General features: G+C 39.1%; 1 protein-coding gene across 2 annotated transcripts in view; it reads right to left on the bottom strand.

Annotated features, from left to right (window-relative positions):
• Positions 1 to 23,396, bottom strand: part of NCKAP5 (NCK associated protein 5) — a 968,925-nt gene that overhangs the window by 922,676 nt on the left and 22,853 nt on the right. Inside the window, exon 1 of one of the 2 annotated variants that reach the window (XM_060622496.3) lies at positions 10,523 to 12,036. The exons of the other annotated variant lie outside the window; for it this stretch is intronic. The gene's annotated coding sequence lies outside the window, so the exon portion shown is untranslated. Of the gene's footprint in view, positions 1 to 10,522; positions 12,037 to 23,396 lie in introns of those variants that run through there. 2 annotated transcript variants of the gene reach the window in all.

Here is a 23,396-nt window from a genome sequence, read left to right as displayed (position 1 = left end):
AGAGTGAATATGTAAATGTGTTGAAGCAATCTACATGCAAAAGATTTTGACTGAGATGTTCTGTTTAGTAAGTATAGAACAGTTGCATTTAAAAATTATAACTCTGAAGAGTGGTTCCTTTAGAGAACGTTTCTTCTCTAAGCCTGGGCTTAAGGGGCCCAACCACATACCTTTAAATCATGGCTTGTTTTTAAAAAAATGTGATGTTGTTCTGTGAGCAGTTTTTTGTAGGGGATGTAGGTTGGCACCTTGGTAGAAATAGAGATTCGATCTTATCTTCCAGGTCAGAAAAGATCCAGAAATTAAGGTCCTTGTTGGGCTGGATGCAGCAATAACCTAGACTTTAGGAAATTCTTTCTGAGACCAGTGTAAGGAAATTACTTGTCCCCATGACCAGATAGACCAACCCCCTACGGGTGGGGTTGGGGTCCTCTATTCTCTGAAGAGAATGGAAGCTCCTATTTCAATCATTCTGGAAAACAGAGTAACACTGGGGTAGTCACTGAAAGCTGAAGGCAATTCTTGAACTCCACTGGAAAGAGGGATTTCCACTTCCAGCGAGGCTAGGGCCAGTGCAACTGTATGAGTGGGCATTCCTACAAGCAGTTTTAATTTATTTTCTGCTTTACATTTCTCTTTCCTATCCCCTAAACTTCAGTAAATTCTTCTGAAAAACAAAGCCTGTTCCCAGCTATGCATTGGGAAATTATGGAAGTTCTGTCCCAAGAATCAGAAGGCAAAGCCAAGAGATAGTCAGTGTCTTGTTGCGGAAGGTCTAGTGGTGATATTACCAGTGGTCACCAGGGGAGGCCTGAGGAGGAATCATCAAGTTGGTCATGTCACATGGGCAGCAGCAGACATAGCACAGCAGTATGAGGTGGAGGCCAGAGTGGAACAACACTCTGTTTCTGAGCATTTAGGAGACCAAGCCTCCGAAAAACCCTCAGAAGCTGCTGGGGTGCACTTTCTGGCAACTACATTATTGGAACTCAATTCTGCATAACTAGACATTAAAAATGAGAGTTAAAGAGGGGCGCATAGATGACTCAGTCAGTTAAGCATCCAACTTCGGCTCAGGTCCTGATCTCTGGTTTGTGAGATTGAGCCCTGAGTAAGACTCTGCTGACAGCTCGGAGCCTGGAGCCTGCTTCAGATTCTGTGTTTCCCTCTCTCTGTCCCTCCCCTGCTCACACTCTGTCTCTGTCTCTCTCTCTCAAAAATAAATAAAGATCAAAATTTTTTTTAAAAAAATGAGTGTTAAAGAAAACTAACCAGGTGACCTTATCTTGTAGTCTTGGGTACACAAGGGCCTCGTGGGTTAATACTTCATATGCAAATATGTAAATGTGCTGGAAAAGAAAAAGAACACTTGAAGGACAGGCACCAAAATGTTAACTGGCCAGGTCAATCCTTGCTGTGGGATTATTAGAAATGTTTATTTTCTTTTGTATACTTTCCACATTCTTGCAAAATGTCTACCAGAATAGTCAGAGCAAATGTTACTTTTTAAAACTTCAAGTAGCCTTCTTTTAGCCTGGTTTGTAGATGTCTGAAAGGTTGAAGTTCCCCAGAACTCTTCTGTCGTATCCTGTCTGCCTCATACATTGTCCATCTCCTCCTAGAAAGTCTCTATTTTGTATTCACAGTGACGTCATTTCTCTTTCTTGCCTCTTTACCCTCGTTTCAAATATGTTCTTCCATGCTGCCACCCTTAGGTTCTTCCAGGAAAACTTACTTTATGCTTTTTTTTATATATTTATTTTAGTTTTTAGAGACAGAGAGAGAGCAAGAGTGGGGATGGGGGCACAGAGAGAGAGGGAGACAGTGGATCTAAAGCAGCTCTGTGGTGTCAGCAGTGAGTCCGACGGAGGGTTCGAACTCACAAACTGCGAGATCATGACCCGAGCCAAAGTTATATGCTTAACTGACTGAGCCAACCAGCAGCCCCAAAATTTACTTTTTAATGGAGGTCTAAGTTAAAGAAATACAACTGTAATCAGAGCAATCCAGTCCATAGCTGAAAAGTGAGGAAGGCATTTTTGGTTTGTTTGGCCTTTCCCTGAAAGTAAAAAAATCATTTCATCCACACAGGTGCCTGGACAGAATAGATTTTTTTTTTACACATCATCATATATAAAGCCAGAGTCTTTGAACCTTTTTTCAGAGGTTAGGACTGCAAGGGGCTTGATGGGTGGCTTGAAGGAGAACTTTCTTTCTCCAGATCCTGCCGTGTAGGCTGCTTTGTAGTAGCAACACACAAAGACTGACCACAACCAGCTTTCATCTGCAGAGACTGGCAGCTTGGTCCAGAGCACCGTGCCTGTTCCTCCAGGACACTGTGCAGAAGGAAACGATTGGTAAGTGCCCAAATCCTAACAGAAACGAATGAGCTCTTCCTTCATGATTCCTGTCACAACAGTAGTGAATGTGGGGAAGGTGGCACCAGAAGCGGAGGGAAGGGCATAGACCGGAGACATGATGTTCCTGAAGCCAACTGCCTACTTTACAACCTGACCAAGGAGAAGGCTATCAAGAACCCATGGCACAGGCCAGATGCCATTGCTTCCCCTTCCCATGCAAATGGCAGCTTTCCTCACCAGCCACGGGTTTTCTCACCAAACCAGGGGAGCCTCACAGTCTTTCTCAACACATCACTTCAGGCAGACAGTGCCAGCTGACTGGGGTCCTCACGGCAAAAGACAGCCCCCTGCCATACCCAGCCTAGGGCAAACAGTCTCCCTCATCAGCAATGCACCGGGAAAGTAAGGTGTCTCAAGATATTCAGAAACAAATGCAGGCGGGAAGTACATGATTGAAGGAAGATGGGCACCATCCCGCATGTCAGGCTCAGCCAAAGAGCTGAACATAAAGACAGCATGCATATAGAAAGGGGCACTACTACCTTTCACAAAGCAGTTTACAAACACCAGCCAGTTTGCATCTAAGAAACCTGGTGTAATCCGCATCACAAACCTGAGAGGTGAACAGTATTAGCTTCATTTTATAGCTGAATAAGCTGAGGGTAAGTTTATGTCATGATCCCAAGGGCAGAGCTACGAGAGATTTGAATCCAAGTCAGTCTGATTAGAAAACTCAGACACTTTCAGTGACATTAAATATTAGTTATATGAAGATACATACACCATGATTGATCAGGCTCATGAATAAATCCATCTCGCCCCAAATCACACAGTCTTGAAAAGACTTCAGTGTCTAGGGCTTGGGCCAAAGAAAAGAGATCATGGGACTGCTCAGCACATAGAGGTACCCTGCCTCATCCTGAGCAAAGAACAGAGTTTAATCCTTCAAATAGAAACTCTTATCTGTACAAGAGCAGAATGAGATTGTTACCAGCCACTTCAATCTTACCTTCTCACCGCTGTGCAGCTCCTCCCCAGCTATTGTCTACTACACCTCTCTCTTACTCACTGAATATTTCATACATGAAGTAATGGAATGCTGAGCTATGGGCTATATGCTATCCTTTTGGTTTCCATTTAAATTTACAGCTTGCCTGTATGAAAAGAGTCCCGGGGTGCTAACTAAGGTGGTGATTATACTGTCCATCAATTAGTTTGCATTTCAGCACAATGTTCATGGCCCCTTTCCACTCCCTCATAACAAAGGGCTGTTTAACTCAACACACATACACGCATGCTTTCTCCCAGGCATTTTTACTGAGTGTGTGTCGCCCAGATGTGCCTGCCACAATATGTTAGTTGTATTGGAAAAATTACCAGAAACATACTTAAGCTAGTAAATGCCGCTAGCTGAAACCAGTTTTTCACTACAATCTCCTTTTTCCACCATCCCACTTTAGAATGTTACCATGTTACCTTCCTCTCCACACAGAACATTTGCAAGCTAAGGAATCTTTGTTTGATAGTTTTCCAGGGAAAATGCTTTTTTGGAATCTTCATTTCTGAATGTAGAAACCCTTTGTATACTTTTTAGATAATTATGATGATAAGGAACTAAGAAGCTGAAAGTGGTACACACATAGGGTTGCCAGATAAAGCACAAAATGCCCAGTTAAATGGGGTGCCTGGGTGGCTCAGTCAGTCTTGATTTCGGCTCAGATCTCACAGTTCTTGAGTTTGAGCCCTGCATCGGGCTCTGCAGTGACAGTGCAGAACCTGCTTGGGATTCTCTCTCTCCCTCTCTCTCAAAAAATAAATAAACTAAAAAAAAAAAAAAAAAAAAAAAAATTCAAAATGCCCAGTTAGGTTTGGATTGCAGATAAATAATGATTTTTTTTAGTATATGTCCCAGGCAATATTGGGACATATAGTAAAAAATTGTTCATTGTTTATCTGCAATTCAAATTTATCTGGATGTCCTGTATTTTGATATGCAAATTCTGGCAACCCTACACCAAAAGAGAAAAGGGAGAGAACACTAGATTCACAGGTGTTTAAAAATAACTTGAAGGCTGATGTAACAGTGAAATCTATTAGAACAAATGTTCTAGATAGGCATAAGATGCATACATCTACTGTAATTTATGCATTGCAATAATTTTAAAGTAGAAAAAGAAAAAAGAGATTTGGGGAAATAAATAAACATAGTTCAAAGGCCATGAAAGTTATAAGATGCTTTTTGGGAGGACTTTTTCATGAGATCCTAGGATTTCCCAGTCTTATGACCATCAGCCTGATGGAAAATCTCACATAAAAATAGGACTCCCCTGAAAATATAAGAGATTAAGAGAAATACTCTTCCAAATTGAAAATGAAGATTAATACTGCTTATGAAGCTCTAACAATTTTTTTAAGTTGATCATTTTTTTAGTAAAACCAGGTTTGATATTTTAAGTCCCAATTTGTCCTCATAACCACTGAAGACAAGCAACTTAATTAAATAATCAATGAATTTGTTGAAGGCTACCAAACATACAGCATTGTGCTCAGAAAACTTAAGGTCATAAAATGAAGAGAATAGTTTGTACTCAAAAAATATACATTAGAGAGAGAAAGTTACATAAATAATTATGATTGACAGCACATGAAAAGCATGTATAGGGGCACCTGGGTAGTTCAGTCAGTTAAGCATGACGACTCTTGATTTCAGCTCATGTCATGATCTCAAAGTTCTTGAGATCCAGTCCCAAGTTGGGCTTTGTGCTGACCAGCATAGGCTTGGGATTTTCTCTCCCCCTCTCTCACTGTGCCCCTCCTCTGCTTGTGTGCTCGCTCTCTCTCTCTCTCTCTCTCTCTCTCAAATAAACTTACAAGAAAAGAGAGGAAGAGAGAAAGAGAAAGAAAGTGAGCGAGAAAGGAAGGAAGGGAGGGAGGGAGGAAGGAAGGAAGGAAGGAAGGAAGGAAGGAAGGAAGGAAGGCAAGCATAAATAAAGTAGGGAGCCAGCAGAGGTGGTAATGGGTCAAACCTCCACCAAGGTGAAATCCAAGCTTAACCTTGAAGGAAGCATATGATTTCAATATGTAGAGTGACAGCAGACACTCTAGGGCTATGAACAAAGACAAAGAGTGAAACATCATTAGGGCCCAAGAAAGACTGAGTAGGACAGGACATGGAGACTTTGGTGCCTGGGAAAGTTCAAGAAGAAGTGGCTAAGGGTCATATTATGGAGAAATTATAAGGCTAAGATTATATATTTTGGCAATAAAAATTTATCAAAGATTTTCAAGGGAAGGAGAGTCATAAGATTTGTTTTTTTGAAAGATAACCCTAGAAAACAACATAAAAGTTAACCTACAGAGGTTGGAGATCAGAACACTAGCTTAGGTATATATTCAATCTTGAAGAGGCATGTTTAAATTAAAGAAGAAGCAATGGAAAAGAGCTATTAAAGAACACTGACAAGGGCAGGTCAGAGAGGTAGAAAAATAAGAAAAAATCAGAGTCACAGAAGTCAGTGGAAGAGAAAGGTTAGCCAATAAATGAAAGCTTTCAAGTAGGCAACTCTCAAGAAGAAGCAGTTGGATTTAGCAATAACGCATCCCTAGCAGACTTTTCAGAGAACAATTTTAGATCAGTGGTAAAGGCAAGGATTTGGTTAGAATGAAGGGAAGTGTTTCTGCTTCCAGCAATGTAACTGATAAAACAGGGCAAGCCCTTTTAAATATAGATCTCACTTGAAAGGAAGGGGAAAAATGCTAAGAGCTAAAAAGGAAACCACCTATCCAACCAAACAAACAAAACAAGAAGCAAACAAAACAAAACAAAAACAACACACCCAGAAAGGAAAACAAATGCTGAATCAGTCACTACATGGGTGGAATTTTCCCCTTCCAGGGACCGAGAACCACTTGGTGAACAGGTCACAAAACCTCCACAAAATGGGGAACTCAAATTTAGATGCCCACAAAACCCAAGACCTTTGAAAGACTGGATGCTTCAGGGGCACCTGTGTGGCTCAGTCAGTTAAGCGTCTGATCTCACAGTCTGTGAGTTTGAGCCCCTCGTCGGGCTCTGTGCTGTCAGCTCAGAGCCTGCAGCCTGCTTCAGATTCTGTGTCTCCCTCTCTCTCTGCCTCTCCCCTGCTCATGCTCTGTCTCTCTCTGTCTCAAAAATAAATTTTAAAAAAATTAAAAAAAAAAAAAAAAAAGACTGGATGCTCCATGAAATGGTGGATTTTTAGGGGAAAAAAAATCTACTCACCTACAAAAAGAAGACAATCTGGAAAATGATCCTATCAACCTCAGGTCTTGTCAGGAAAATAAAACCTCCCCATCATCTAACCATGAGTAGCCAGAGAAAATCTAGGACAAATTAAGTATGTCATGGGACATACCAAGTTTAACTAGGTACCCTGAACTTCTTTTCCTACATCTTGTCAAATGAGCCTTTGTTGCAGGATTTTTTACCCCAATACCTGGGATTCATTGTCTCACCACCTCAAAGAATCAAGAGGTGGATACAAAATGAGCAGCAGGCAAAAGTTTATTATAATATAAGATTAGAATAGTAGGAAAGCTCTCTTTACAGAGAGGGGACATTCAAAAGTGAATGCCCAAGGACTACAGGGAGGGTCCTTGTTTTATAAGGTTCTGGTCAGCCCTCCCCCCTCCCTTTCCCCTTGTTCCTCCTCAGGTTTTACCCTTATTGGCTAGTAGTTTTAGGTGCTGGTAGTTCTAGGTGCTGGGTTGTCCATTCCTGATTGGATCATTTCCATTGTATGAGGGGTGGTCTATGGCCATACTTAGGTCTTTTATCAAATTCCAGAGGGGAAACCTGAGGGGAGTAGTTGGGGTCTGTTACATTCTTAAGAGGATCCTTATGCTTAAGGGAGCTTGCCATGGTCAGACACTCCCAGCAGTGTTCCAAAATAGGTATTTTTCCCCATTGAGGGACCTCAGGCCCTAATCTTTCCCTCTCTGCCTACTGAATCCTATCTTCTCCTATCACTCAGATTCGGGAAGTACAAAAAATTTTAAGGGGAAATCCTTTTTAATGTAAATACATATATTTTTAATCCACACCTAGAATACCATAGCAATTCTATGGGTCACCAAAGACAAACATGACCTTAAAAACAGCCAAAGAGAAAGTACCTTCAAATATGTATGTGTGTGTGTGTATATATGTATGTGTGTGTGTGTGTGTGTGTATATATATATATACATATACATATTAGAATGACACAAAGAAATTAAGATTCCAATGATAGCAGATCTCTCAGAAGCCATGAGAATAACTCCCACATCCAGTTTCCTACCTACCTAAACTTCCACTCAGCAGTGAAGTCAAAGAAAATGTATTTTCTGACAAGCAAAAATTTTCAAGTTTACCATGAATATACTTTCACTAAAGGAATGAGTACAGAAAGTATGAAATGAATGGTGGACAAGGAAATTGATGAATGCATAGGTAAATATAATCAAGCATTGGCATGTAATAGCCACATGATTGCGTCAAATTAGGAAAGCACAAAAACAAGGTAGAACTAAAATCTTTTACAACACTAAGAGGTTTATAAGAGATTTTTTTCATAAGGGAAGACACTGCTATTGCATTAAGTTAAGCGTACATATAGAATTTTAAGGGCAACAAATAAAAGAATACAAGCCCACAGTGATTAAGAATAATAATAATTAAAAAAAAAGCTGTGCTATAAGCACAGAGCCTACTTGGGGTTCTCTCTCCATCTCTCCCCCAGCCTCAAAAAAAATAAATAAAATGAAAAAAAAATTTTAAACAAATTTGTACAATATCAATCATTAGAGAAGATCTTGAACAATGGGATCTCTAATGTATTACTGGTTGGAGTATAAACTGGTTCAGTAATTTGAAAATCAAATGGTAACCTTCAGTAAATCTGACAAGGCACAATCCCTATAATTCAGCAATTCTACTCCTAAATATAGACCTTTAAAAACTTTTGCATATGGACACAAGGGGACATGATCACGGCAACATTATTTGAAACAAGAAAAAATTGGTTTGGGGTGACAAGTGATAATCAATAAGGAACTTTCCAAATTTCCCAGTAAGAAACTAATTGAATAAAAGTGGCCTTTCCAAGAAGGAGGAGTTACACTTCCCATGGGTTCCCCAAACTCCAGGTGTTAGGTAGCTTATGTGCCTAACAACTACCAACAACTCATACTTCATCCTCAAACTGCTTGACACCAAAACAGTCTGACCATCCCCAACTCCTACAAGGGTCTTCTCCTGTTAAGCTCACCAAAAGGGAGAGCAACGGGATGGAGACATCCCACTGGTGGATCCATTCTGCAGAAAACCCATCCCCAGTGCATCCAAATGCACATGAGCTCAAACACACCTCTGGAAAGGATACTGGGAGACCATCTCCCACTTTGCTGCCAGCGAGTCCCTGTTTGCACCAAGTGATAGTGCTGATATCTGCCCTGACTCCTTGACATAAAAGTTGCAAGAAAACGAAATAGCCATTAGCAGGAGAGTATATAAATAAACCATGGAATTTTATACAACACTGAACACTATCATCATGGATGAATCTCACTACCACAATAATGACTGAAAATATGGAGAAGATACCAAGTCACAGAAAAATACACTCAGTAGAGTACCATTTGTGCAAAGCTTAAGAGTATGGCAAATAATATGACATAGTGATTAGTCATACATACATACTTAGTACTATTACAAAGAATGACATGGGGGTGCCTGGCCAGCTCAGCTGGGACAGCATGCAACCCTTGATCTTGGGGTTGAAAGTTCAAGCCCCACGTTGGGTGTAAAGATTACTTACAAAAAATAAAATCTTTAAAAAAAAAGAATTATATGGAAAGGATAATTACCTCACCCCAAATTCAGAATAGTGGTGGCATCATTGTGTACTGGGAGAAAGTGAGATATGAGTAGGGATAGGTGCCCACGAGCATCAGTGTTACTGGTAATGTTCTATTTTTTCAGCTGAGTGTTGAAACATGAGTCTTGACTATTTTCTTCTATACACATTGTCTTAAATATTTCATAATGTTTTAAATGAATAACTATGAGGTAAAGAAGCAGAGTCAGCACATATCATTCCTGTAAAGGAGAAAATATGCAAGAATTGAAGAAGGTATCTTTTAGGCTGGGGATGGAGGGCCCCTTGGAGGCTACTCAAATGGAATTCAGTAGAAAGAGAGACATTCTCCAGAATGTTCTGAAGTCATTCTATAGCATTGAGATGCTTATAAACAAAATTATATCTTCACTAGCAGAGGGAGGTGAACCATATAATAGCTTTATTTTAATTAATCACACAAACTTCTGCATAACATTTTTTTGCCTATCTTTTAATACACTAAACAACCCCTAAACACAATATCCTTTCACTTGTAAATAAACCACTTTCTATATTACCTATGCAAATGTCAACATTTAGGCTGGAATTGCACTAATATTCATTATATATGCTTCTGGTCTTATAGAGTAGCCCTGCCTCTAAGTATTTGCCAGTGAATGAATGAATAAATTAAATAAATGAAACTGTATTAAAGAGTTAGTGTGTAAAGAATTAGCTTAAATGGCTCAAATTCATGTTGATGGCAGCCAAATACAACATCCAACAAATAAGAACAACTACAAGTCAAGAGCTGTGCAAGGCACTAGGGCTATGAAGACAGTGAAAGTGCTTCCAGAGAAACCATGCCAAACTTGTATCATAACTTTTATTACCTCTTATGGAAATGACTCCCCCATTCTCCTATGCCCTTTGTGAAGACAAATTTTGCTCAATTTCCCTCTTTATTCCTATTCAGCAAATAGGCATAGAGGTGGATAAAGGTGACAGTTAAATTAGAGAATGAAATAGAAGCTCTTGGGAGTTCTCTGGTATCTGGGAATCTTTTACATTATATGCATCTCTGTTCATACAGACATCAGAGATTTGATTTTAGCTCTAAGAGCAGCAAATGTTAGCAACAAGGCCTTTCTCTGTTTTCTCCAAGTAAAAGATTCCAATTGTTTTCTTTCCTTCTAATGTCTTAAGCAATTAGACTACTTTAGGAGAGAAATTCAAGCAATTAGACTACTTTAGGAGAGAAAATATACAGTTCAAATTTTATCTTAACAGATAAATTATTTTTACCTTTTTCAACCATCTAGTGGCTTCTTCCACAGCTGCATCTGGTTCTGCATTTTCTGCCACCAAGGGTGAGGTTCCAGAAATTTGCTCTATAATCCTAGCCCATCCCATAGAGGCCAGCCATGAGCTGGGAAGGCTCTGGAGATAGGGCTTTTGGAGCAGGTCAGAGTCAAGCACCAATTGTCCTGTCCATGGCCATCCTCTGCTCCTGTCTGGTTGTGCCTGGCACCAACAGAGTGGGAGAGGAGGAAGGCAAGCACGTGGGCATAACTTCCTGCCAGGGCAGGAGCCAGCCTCCAGGCCATGGCCCCAGAGTCTGCTCTGGGAGACTGTTGTTTGTCCAGTTTAACCAGCTCAACCCGAGGGAACCCCATGCCTCAGCACGTAGGGACTAGAGGGGGTGGCAGGACTTCAACAAGTCAGATGTCTGCTTAGCAGAGCTACCTTGAGTTCAAACTCTTCCAGACCAGGCTCACCATCAATCACCTCTACTATGTCAACGGAAAACCTATCATACAAAAATGTCTTCCTCCATTAGTGATCAACACATCTATCCTGGTTAAACCCTCACTAGCAGATCAGCCCAAGGCACAGGTCACCATTTTACCCAGGTGAACATACAGAAAGCCTTGTCTTCAGAAATAGGCAGTCTGCCTGGTTTTGTTTGTTGGTTGGTTTTTTGCTGCAACAATTCATAGAAGAGTGTGGATCAGTCAGCAAGAGGGGAGGGGAAGGAAAATGTGGTTGATACACCCTTAAAAAAAGGGTGTTCTGGGTAGTCAAAATATTTATAACTAGAGCATGATCTTCATGGAGTGAGGCTAATGTGTTTCACAAGCAGGCAGAACTGTAAAACTTCTAAACTGAGACACCCGTAACATTTCACATTGCCTATGAAATACTGACAGGAAATACTACTTCAGAGAAAACTTGATAAAGTTGAGATAATGCAGTGAGAACTCTAACTGCTGAGGAACTGGATTCCTGCCTTCAGCCCTGGTTGGTCCATTCATTTATGGCAGTAAATAAATGTTATGAAAGTTCATGTAAAAACTATTATCTAAATGGTTGAATATGAAAGGCTTGCATTATAGCCAGGCATGCATTTCTGGCAGAGGAAGCACAAGTTTGTTCACAATGTCTTTTTTTAGACTACTTTGAGGAAGAATGTCATCATTGGAATACTGTGAACCATAGCAAGTTTCATCTTTTTTTTTCTTTATGGAATGAGAAATGACATCAGTTTACATGTCATCTGAGAAGAAAGGAATTTCTTTTGTTGAAAGGCATCCACATCTCCCTGTCTTTGCGAGGCTTTGTTACTGAAACAGACTTTATTATTGTTAATTGTTTGGCCATTTACGGGATTGGTAGCTAAATAAATTTTTGTCTCACCAACAAGTCTGTGCATTTACACATATTTTATTGACCTAGTAATTTTACCAGTGTTATACGTGTTATACACTCATGACGATCTTAAGGAAATGCTGACACTTAAAACCCCATTACTTTCAACTCGGTAGGAAAATACCATAAGAAGAAAACATTTAACCCATATGTATAAAACCTAAAAGTATCTCAACCTACCCCACAATGCCACCTTGGCCTGCAAACCTTTTCCTTCTCATGTGTTTTTCTATAATGATAAACATATTCCAGTTAACTTCGAAGCAGCATTCAAAGAATAATCTGTGGCTGCCCTATTTCTAGCTCCTTTACCCATTTGATATCGGGGTTGTCACTTCTAATGTTTTAATCACTCTCAAATATATCCCCATGGCCACTGCCTCTGTGCAGTCCCTAGACATCTTTCACCTGAATTAATCTCTCAACCCATCTCTCCACTTTCAATCTTCCTGTCTATAATCCACTTTCCATCACTTTGAGGCTCCTCTGGCCTTGTAGATAAAGTCCAAAAGCCTACAGTGTGGTACCCAAAGCCCTCATGATGTGGGGAAGCTTTTCTCCCTCTAACTATTTCACTAAGTTCTCCCATTCACATTCTATATGCCAATCATAGAAAAATGGTTGTGGTTCTCAAAAGCACCATGCTCTCTCTCTCACCCGTAAGCCTTCATATCTTTGCTCTCCTCTGCCAAAAAAAAACACTTCTTTCCAACTTTCCCACCCATGACTGAAACCTTTACTCATTGGACTCCTGCTTGTCTCTTACAATTCCATTCTGGCAGTACTTCCAAATGGAAGCCTTCTCTGACATGCCTCTGCCCTACACTTGGTTAAGCGCCTACTGTATGCTCTCTTGGTACTAAGTGCTTGACACGTGTTTGTAGAATGAATCCTTTACCCTAATAAGCATTTCCAATTCCATGAAACCTCTGAAGTGACCATGATTATTTGCTTGCCATCCCATCGACATGGTATGTATATGCCCATCTCCACACCTTTCCCCACTATCCACCACCTTGGGATGTTTTCCTTCTTCTTCAGGGAAGATCTCTCTGAACATTTATTTCAATCCTAGGCAATGTTTCTGACCTCCGAATTCATGGCACATTTTGCATATGTTTCTCAATTAGCATTTATTTATACACAGTGCCAGTGACATCACTTATATTTTAGCTTTTGAGTTTTTCAGCTTTTTTTTATGGATATACATCTAGTTCTCCTGTCAATTACACTTTAAGCAAGTTAAAAACAGGGAGAAAAGAGAGAGCCAAAGCATAAGAGACTCTTAAAAACTGAGAACAAACTGAGGGTTGATAGGGGGTGTGAGGAAGGGGAGAGTAGGTGATGGGCATTGAAGAGGGCATTTTTTGGGATGAGCACTGGGTGTTGTATGGAAACCAATTTGACAATACATTTCATATATTAAAAAATAATAATAATTAAAAAAATAAAAAATAAAAAATACATTATGAAAAAAAAAACGGAGAAAAATACCACTTTGTGCTTGTGTTCTTTCTCCTTCAAATTCACATAGCTCAGCAGCACTGTGTACATAACAGATAATCAATACATATCATTTAACATTTGTTATATGATTAGGACAAAATTAATAAAGACTACATTGTGTGATAAAAATATGTTTCATTTTCAAAAAAATAAATTATTTCAAATGAGATCATAAACAAAAAGAGAAATTCATGACCGTCAGCATGATTTACTATAGGCTGGCACATAAAGCCTCGTGAAGCAGCTATAATGGAAACTCCAATTATTGTGCCAACAGTGTGAATGCACTCAGCTGCAGGACAAGCCAGATGTCAATCAAAAGTGGAATAAAAACAAGATGTACACTCTCCAAACGAATTTGTATGTATATTTAATCAAAGAACTCACAGTCCATATGGCAGTAGTAAAAGCAAAAAAGAAAATTAAAGGAAACAAAAAATAACAAAACACTAAATGTCAGAAGTAAATTAAACATATCGTTAACACAATAACTGTAAGTGGGTTAAACTCCCCTAATATCTATTCACACTCATCATAAACAACATTCAATTATATGCCTTCTAGAAAACATACATACCAAACAAAGTGACTCTGAAAGACTGCTCATCCCACAACTATTCTTTTGTAGGGTATCGACTATATACCAACACCACACTAAATGACATAAAGATTAAATGTTAAAAGACAGACAGGGATATACAAGGCAACTGCAAACAAAAAGGAAGCAAGGGTCACGATATTAACATTAAGGAGGTATCATTAAAGGCAAGAAACATTATGTAAAACAATAAATTGTTTTATCTGTGTGTCTCTTAATGAATACAATCTATCAGAATACTCATTGGAAGTGGTAAATATATGTATCTATCTTATAGAGCTGTACTAAGTAAAAAAAATTCATTTAAAACACCCACCTCAATACCTGCTGCATGATACATGCTCAAAACGTTGTTTTTTTTTTTTTTTTTAGTATTTGTAATAGTAGTACTAACAAGTTATGCTAGTCATTGATATTCAGGCTGTAGAAAATATAACATCAAAGTAAATAAAGGAAAATACTGGAAATATAAGGAGAAATTTATAGAATCATAATAAAAACAGAATGAGCAGGGGCACCTGGGTGGCTCAGTTGGTTAAGCGTCCTACTTCAGCTCAGGTCATGATCTCACCGTTTGTGAGTTCAAGCCCGGCGTCAGGCTCTGTGCTGACAGCTCAGAGCCTGGAACCTGCTTCAGATTCTGTATCTCCCTCTCTCTCTGCCCCTCCCCTGCTCATGCTCTGTCACTCTCTGTCTCTCAAAAATAAATAAATATTAAAAAAAACAAAAGAGTGAGTAGGTTTTATCATACTTCTTTTTGTTCTTAAAGGAACAAGTGACAAAAACAAAACAAGGTAATAGGATATAAATAATAATGACTGATAATGTATGTTGGGATGAGTGTATGTGTGTATGTAGATGCATGCATTTTTGTATATTCTACAAACTCCATGATCTACAAAAAAATAATTGCTTTCTTTTCATTGTTCATAGAACATTTACTAAAATTAACCATTTATTAAATCAAAATAAAAATCACGATTGCCAAAGCAAAAGATAGGCATTATTCTTTGATGTCTGCAAGAAAACTGGAAGTAAATTACAAAATGATAGCAAACAAAATAAAAACTTGAGAAGTTATAATTATTCTTCCAAATAGCTCTAAGATCAAAGGGAATATAAAAACCAAAATTATAAAATAATGGAATAATTAAAAATTATGATAGTGGAAACAGGATATAGAAAAATTTGTGGCATGCAATCACAACTGTACTCAGAGGTAAACCAACATCTCTAAATGATTCGATTAATCAAAAATTAGTAATAAATAATAAGCGACGAATGTTTGTATCTTAAAAGGTAGAAATACAAATTTAGGAAAAGCTTAGGAAAATTAATATAGTTTGAAGCAGAAAATAATTTTAAAAGCAGGAAATGTAAACAATTTGAAAATGGGCTTAATATCTTCTTTCCATAAGAATAAAAATAAAACCAGGGCATCCAGGTGGCTCAGCTGATTGAGCATCTGACTCTGGGTTTCAGCTCAGGTCATGATCTCCAAGTTTGTGTCGTGATTTCAAGCCCTGCATTGGGCTCTGTGCTGACGGTGCAGAGCCTGTTTGGGATTCTCTCTCCTCTCTCTCTGACCCTCACCTGCTCATGCTTGCTCTCTCTCTTTCAAAATAAATAAACTTAGGGGCGCCTGGGTGGCACAGTCGGTTAAGCGACCAACTTCAGCCAGGTCACGATCTCGCGGTCCATGAGTTCGAGCCCCGCGTCAGGCTCTGGGCTGATGGCTCGGAGCCTGGAGCCTGTTTCCGATTCTGCGTCTCCCTCTCTCTCTGCCCCTCCCCCATTCATGCTCTGTCTCTCTCTGTCCCAAAAATAAATAAAAAACGTTGAAAAAAAAATTTTTTAAAAAAATAAATAAATAAATAAACTTAAAAAAAAAAAAAGATTGGGGCACCTGGGTGGCTCAGTCGGTTAAGCGTCCAACTTCGGCTCAGGTCATGATCTCACGGTCTGTGACTTCAAGCCCCGCGTAGGGCTCTGTGCTGACAGCTCAGAGCCTGGAGCCTGTTTCAGATTCTGTGTCTCCCTCTCTCTCTGCCCCTCCCCTGTTCATGCTTTGTTTCTCTCTGTCTCAAAAATAAATAAACGTTAAAAAAAAATTTAAAGAAAAAAAGATTAAAAATAAAACTATGATAAGAGTATGAAGAAAAACCACAGTATTCCTGAATAAAAATTAGGGTGAATATGAAAACACAGAAAAATAAAAGGTTAGAGTGGGAGAGAGCCAAAGCATAAGAGACTCTTAAAAACGGAGAACAAACTGAGGGTTGATGGGGGGTGGGAGGGAGGGGAGGGTGGGTGATGGGTATTGAGGAGGGCACCTGTTGGGATGAGCACTGGGTATTGTATGGAAACCAATTTGACAATAAATTTCATATATTGGGGAAAAAAAAGAAAACACAGAAAAATAGATGGCTTTTTATATGTAAATATAAACATGTATATAAACTATACACACACACACACACACACACACACACACACACACAAATATATATGTTTGTATTTGGAGAGAAGGAGAGATCTATATCTCTTACAAAGCATACCATATACCTGGCCTAACAATTTTGAAAATGTCAATAATCTATAGGTAAATTTCTCTTGGAAAACAATAATTAAAAATTACTGAATAAAATAATCATTAAAATTAATTTGTCCAGGAAAATAGGAAAAATTAAAGAAGCAAGGGAAAATGAATGTCCAAAAATTCTTTTTTAAAAAGTCATTCCATTATTACACACAACTAATTTCAAGGAAAAAATTTCCACACAATAACAATATCATCATCATCATCATCATCACCATCTTTATCACCATTATCTTAGCAATAGACACATTTATTTAATGCTTACAACCAGCCAAGAGCTGTCATAAGGCTTTGCCTGTATAATCTCATTTAATCTCACAAAGCCTATCGATAACCGATGCTTGTGTTTACATTTTATAGGTAATGAAACTCATTCTTAGACAAGTTAAATAACTTTCCCAAGGTCATAAAACCTGCAGGTGAACAAGCCAGCGTTTAAACTGAGGTCTGTATATGTCCCCAAAGCCCATGGGCTCAATGACCATACTTCACTGCCTTGTGGATACAAACAGTTTCGAGAACACAGAAAAAGATAAACACGCTCCAAATTAATTTTGTGAACCTTCATAAACCTGACAGGAAAACGTGATGAAGCTGGCAAATAACACAAACAAGAAAAAGTATAGGCAAATAAGCAAATAATAAAAAAGGAAAAATACAATGATGGTGGTGAGGATGATTTTTATGAATTCTTAACTAAAAGAGTAACAAATCAAGGCCTACAACTTCAAAAAGGAAGAAAGAACCATAAACAAGAAGTGTCTGATATGATTTAATGTATTACAACACTAGATCAAGTAGATCCCTATACAGATGTTTAAGAAATATTTGTGAGGGGCACCTGGGTAACTCAGTCAGTTAAGCGTCTGACTTCAGCTCAGGTAATGGTCTCACAGTCTGTGGGTTCAAGCCTTTCATCAGGCTCTGTGCTGATGGCTCAGAGTCTGGACTGGAGCCTGCTTCAGATTCTGTATCTCCCTCTCTCTCTGCCCCTCCCCTGATTGTGCTGATTCTCTCTCTCAAAAGCAAATAAACATAAAAAATTTTCAAAAAAAATAAAAACAAATAAAAGACATTTGTGAAATTCAGCATCTATTCCTCATTTTTGCTAATTCAAGGTGAATCAGAAATAGAAGAGTGTTTCTATAGTATGGTAAAGAAGTTCTATCTGAAACTAATAGTCAAATGTAATAAATAATAAAATATGACCTCTTTGATTCAGGGACAATACAGGAATACCATGACAGAATATTGCTGATCAATACAAGGAGAATAGAAAAAAAAAAAGAGGGAGATATATAAGTATTGGGGGGAAATTAACTGTTTTTAGACGCTCATGCTTTTGCTTTGGAAAGTGAAGGAAGATTAAGTCCATCACCTTTGGGAATTCCATACTCCAGGTGGTAAATGGTAATAAGTGCTTTAAATGATTTGAATAGAGGTAGAGCATAATCTTTTGGTTATGAAGTTTAATTTTTTAACATCAAAAACTTTCACAGACTTCTATGTGATAATTTTGTGTTTTTATCATTTGCTGAATCGGAGAAAAGATTATGATTAAAACCTACTATGAGTTTAGTAATTTTTTAAAAGGCCATTGTAATTCATTCATTCACTATACCATGTGTGTGTGTGGGGGGGTGGTGAATTTACACACCCTTTGCAATAACTCCATCTCCCTCCCACTCACAAGAGTTCATGGCCCACGGGCAGGAACAACTGCTGGAGACATCTTCAGAAATCGGTAAACAAGAAATCTGAGTGGGAGAGTATAGCCTGAAGGAATAGCCTGCATGCTTCTCAGGCATGGCTTCGTGCCTCACTGTTTCACAAAAACTGTGAAAGGTACCTGATAAGTGCATGAAGTTCAGTTCCTATATTTACATAGTAGATTAGAAGGACTCTGATTCACCCATGTAATTTCTAATTAGGAAAGATCAGATAGGGAAAACCAAGTTGTCAAATTTTAATAGAAAAAGATACATGCTACATATTATACAGAACAAATTAAAATCACAAGGCAAGAGAAGAGGGTGCAGAGACTTAAAGAGTCAGATATTTACTCTTTAAGAAAGGAGAAGGCACAGTTCATAAACAAACTTCCAATGCTTCCCAATGTAGTCACATATGTACAAGCGTAAAGATTTACAAATCAAATAGCAAATAATGGCAATTAAATGGAAACCAACAACTTATTGAAAGATAATTCATCCATTAAAAGCTTTTCCATTCAAAATGGATTTCAGCCAGAAATTGGTTTTTCATTCCTCCCTGTAGTATGCATTCTTGGTAGCTACTTTCAGAACATTGCCAACACTATTACACATTTGCTTTATATAGCTTTCAAGTTGCTCTGCAGTTTCTCTCTGGCCAAAATCTTTACAAAAACTACTGGGGGAATAAGAAGCATAGACAGGTCACCTCCCAGGCTTGGAATCCATTGCCTGAGCACTTTCTATCCAAATTTCTATTGCTCCCTTACAGTTAGAATGGATAGTGATCTCAGCTAATTATTTTAGCACTGAGTTCAGCAGACTATAGAAGGATGAATCGGTGATCTGCATTCAACTTGTACCATTTGTCACCACTCACACTGAATTTTGGGTTTGTTTGTTTGTTTGTTTTGTTTTGTTGTTGTTGTTTTTTAACCCAGGTAGACCTAGAAAGAAGTCAACAAATCCATCTCTGGCCCTTACTAACTGGAAAAAATTTACCTTGCCTTTCTGAACCTCAGTCTCCTGATCAGTAGAAAGAAAACACAGGATCACGTGGAATTATCACAGTAATGAGGGTAAAGTACCTGATTCACATCAGGCATTGCCTCAGGGAGTTTTCACACTTCTCTCTTGTTCTTCTGTACCCTATGTTCCCAGTTTTAGGCCTTAGTCCATGTCCTCCAGCTCCAATGTGTCTAACTCTGGTTTTAAGGCTTTGAAATAAATCTTAATATTTGAGGCTGCCTTGGGAAAGCATATTATCAGCTCATTCAAGACTCAAAACAACAGAAACTTCCCTTCCATTTTCTCTTCTTTACTGTGCCAACAGTTGGAACATGTGCCTTCAATTCAAAGCATATTAAGGAATATATTGCCAAGATGCTTTGTAATTGTTCTCAGACGCACGCCTTATTTCAAATAAATGGTAAGGTTCTTAAACATAAAGAGAAATGGTTTCTACTCCTTTGCTCCTCAACAATGAAGTCCAGGTTACTTCTCCATACATAGTGGCACTCAGTAGATACTTGTTAGCCTACTCTCACTATTATGAAACAAACCAGGAAATTTTTCAAAAATAAAAAAATAAAGTAAAATAAAAATAAATAAATATGAGTCTATGTCATTTATCAAACACACTTAAATGTCCTTTAAAGATAATACCATTACAATGAAACTTTAATTCATTGGTAAATTCAGATGGTTAAATAGTGGGCAGAAATTTCTACAAATAATATTTCTCTGAAAGCTGTGGGACATTTTAAAGATTTGATTCAAGTGTACTTGGCCACATCTAGGACCAGGTCTTATAGACCAGTTAGCTGTTATTCAAATATTCAGGGGCAGGTAGTGGGTTTAATCTAGCAAATAACATACTTCTGCAAAAATCAGGGTTTGTGTTGTCTTTATCAACTAGAAAAGTAGGAATCATAAGATAATAGACTTGAAGACAGAAATAAAATGAAAGAGATTAGGTGGTCCAGCCCTCCATCTTCAGGGAAGTACAGTGTTATTATCACCATTTTACTGATCAAACAACGAAGACCCAGAGTGTTTTGATCATTTTTCCAAGGTGAATGTTGAAGGGGGGCAGGGACAGAGGCAGAGTCAAAGTTCTGGTGGTGACAAGGCCTGAAGTTCCCTGGTCTTTGAGGCAGCCACTCCTTTTGCCACATCACGTATAAGTTTAATAAATACCTCAAACCTTTAGACTCGGGATTATCAAGATGGTTTAGGTAAATAGTAGCACCTATAGTAGTCTTTTTTCCCTGTCCTGGCTCAGGACCAGTGATTTCCTGCCTGTGCCACCAAAGGTTCTATGTTCATCCCATGGATGAACTGCTCTCCCTGTGCAGTTTCTCTTTTGCAGATTCAGGTTCTGGGCCAACGTGACCCATCTTCTCTTTTCCTAATGTCCCACTATTGGTAACTTATTGAGGACAGTGACAGTGTCATATTCACAGAACCATTCCAGTGTCCATCATAATACCAGACACATAGTAGGTACTTCATAGTTTTCAATGAGTGATGAGTGCCTCAGTGGTGCTGAGTTGCCATGAAGGTAGTTTGACCACTGAACTTGGTAAAAGAACCACCTGCCATAATTCTCATCTTCTTTACTATCACAGCGTTTCCTAATTAGGCTCTTTTCAATTCCCTGGAAGTGCCATAACCTGCAACTGAAGTCTTGGACAGACTCACGCATCACACAGCAGAAGCATAAGTCTTGGCAATCCGACTGAGTTAACACTCCAATTCAATCAAAGCTGCCCTCAGCTGAGAACTTTAACTATAGGCAGACCTAGACCATCATTCACTCATTCAGCCCTTTCTTTGGGCTCAACTCCTGCATATCTAAATGAAGATAGTATTTACTCCCACAGCTAGTGAGATCATGGCAACCTGATGAAGAAATATTCTCCCAAACAGAGCACTATCCTCAATATCTTCCATGGGATTTCATGCTACTGTGAAATCATTCACTTTTCCTAGTCTGCAGGTTCCCACACAAATACCTAGTTTAAGATCCTAGTAGCATCAATAAAGGGAAGCATAAAGTATGCATTTTTCCCTGGGGGTAAAATTATCTTAAGTCACCATAAGCCACCATGCCCACATTGAGAATTTACTTCTGATTCAGCTTTTGTTTTCTCATATGGTCTTAAGTTAGAATGCAAACACTAGGGGCGCCTGGGTGGCTCAGTCGGTCGAGCGTGTGACTTGGGCTCAGGTCATGATCTCACAGTTCATGAGTTCATGCCCCGCGTCAGGCTCTGTGCTGACAGCTCAGAACCTGGAGCCTCCTTCTGATTCTGTGTCTCCCTCTCTCTCTACCCCTCCCCAACTTGTGCTCTGTCTCTCAAAAATGAATAAAGATTAAAAAAAATTTTTTTTAAAAAGAATGCAAACACTAGCCTAGGACCTGAGGGGTAATGTGAATATCAGGAGAGAACAGAGTCTAATAAAGTAAGGAGAAGTTGAACTTTCCACCCTACTGCTGACCACTCTTCAACGTTGCCTTAAGCACACACTGAGATCGTCACTGGTCGACCCAGATTTGGGAGCCAGTCTTAGTGAGGTGTCTCACCAACCGAGATCCTCATGGTACAGCCTTACCTACCTTGCCCTCCCTTCTCCAAGCCCAGGGAGAAACCGGATCCCAAAGGTCTGAGAAAGGGCTACAAGTGTCATCCTTAACGTACTGGGTAATACAAACAGTGGTGCTAACAGAGAAAATTATAGCTGCCAAAATTAGAGGCAGCTGCTGAAACTCAGCAGTGAGAAAGACTGGCAGCACTAATTCAGCAATCCCATCTGTGAGACAACATGATTCTGATGCTCGGTTGAGCAGAGGGAGGTCTGAGGTACATGGAGCAGGAAGGGCTTGCAGAGTGCCTGTGCACTCAAGTCCAGAGAGGGCTGGGACCACAGAGGACAGAGCTTAGTAACCAAAAGAACTAATCCAACCTCTGAAATCATAGCATTCACATGGTGGCCTATGGCTGCCAAATCCTCTCCACTCTGAGAAGATGGATATCTGTGAGATAGATATTTACTCTCAAAAATTTTCAAAGGTTTTAATATATCTCCCTCCCTGTTCAAATGCAACATGCACCATAAAAGTAAAAAAAACAAGGGAACATACCAAAAATCAATCAGTGAAACCTATATGGGTTCTCAAGTCAAACAGACCTGCATTCAAATTCCGAGTCTACCACCTGTTAACTATTTGACCTTGAACAAGTGATTCAACTTCACCGAGCCTCAATTCTCTTACCTGCAAAATAAGCATCTTTTGAGGAGGAAATGAGGCAAGATGCACAAAGCACCTGACACATGCTAAACACTAATACAGTGGCTATTGTTATGGTTTGCTGTTAGCATAGTGCTTGGCACACAGTAGGTGCTCAATAAATTCTAATGGAAGCCTATCATCAGGATTCACACTAGCACAACTGAAAACTGGGACACAAGGTAGTTGATTGGTGCATGGGGTCTGGAAAGTAGCCTCCATGAGAGAGGAGATAAGTCTAAGTTGATCATGAGAAATAATAAAGATAACCACTTCCCTGCAACACTCTCCCCTACTCCAGAGTTCTATCTCTTTCCAGGCAGAGATGGCATTGAAAAGGCTCTTGTCTTAATAAAGCAAAGAATTGTCAGCAATTGAAGCCCAAATTAAAAAGAATAAAGTGTAGGGTTGTCTCTATCAGACTGGACTCTAAACACAAAGAGGATTTCACTTCAGTCTTCACAATTGGAGAGGTCTTTTATTTCTCCGTGGATTCAAATCTTAATAAACAAAATACATTTCCCCACCCATTTCTCTCATCGCCACCCCCACCATCACAAAACAACTTTGTCTCCCCATGATATCAGCACAACACACCTCATTGTGTGCCCTAACAAGCTTCCCCTCCTCCCACTTTCCCATACTGCTCAGTAAGAAGGAACAAGGCTGGGAAGAGACCTGCTGGTCAAGGGTATATATGCAGAGGAAGATGGGCACATGCCTGGATACACATGTCAGCCAACCACTAATGAACAATTTTG

Source organism: Panthera onca, chromosome C1, assembly GCF_046562875.1.
Source record: "Panthera onca isolate mPanOnc1 chromosome C1, mPanOnc1 haplotype 2, whole genome shotgun sequence".
Taxonomy (NCBI): Eukaryota; Metazoa; Chordata; class Mammalia; order Carnivora; family Felidae; genus Panthera; species Panthera onca.
Note: the sequence above shows the minus strand (reverse complement) of the source record. Positions and strands in the feature narration are given on the sequence as shown.